Here is a 203-nt window from a genome sequence, read left to right as displayed (position 1 = left end):
CACACTCAAGAGGCGTTATTTCAGCTTTTGCTTGGGGGACAGGGGGAGATGTCGTTGGGCTACGTGAGCACAATTAGCTGGGGATTTCTCTTTTTTTTTTTTGGGGGGGGGCACAGTGAATAACAGTTAATATATTATAATTAAAATCCTATTGGATTAATGTCTATTGGCTAAATGTTATGGTAAATTTAAATTTCTCTCTC

The sequence above is a fragment of the Penaeus monodon genome, chromosome 22 (genome assembly GCF_015228065.2).
Source record: "Penaeus monodon isolate SGIC_2016 chromosome 22, NSTDA_Pmon_1, whole genome shotgun sequence".
Classification (NCBI taxonomy): domain Eukaryota; kingdom Metazoa; phylum Arthropoda; class Malacostraca; order Decapoda; family Penaeidae; genus Penaeus; species Penaeus monodon.
Note: the sequence above shows the minus strand (reverse complement) of the source record.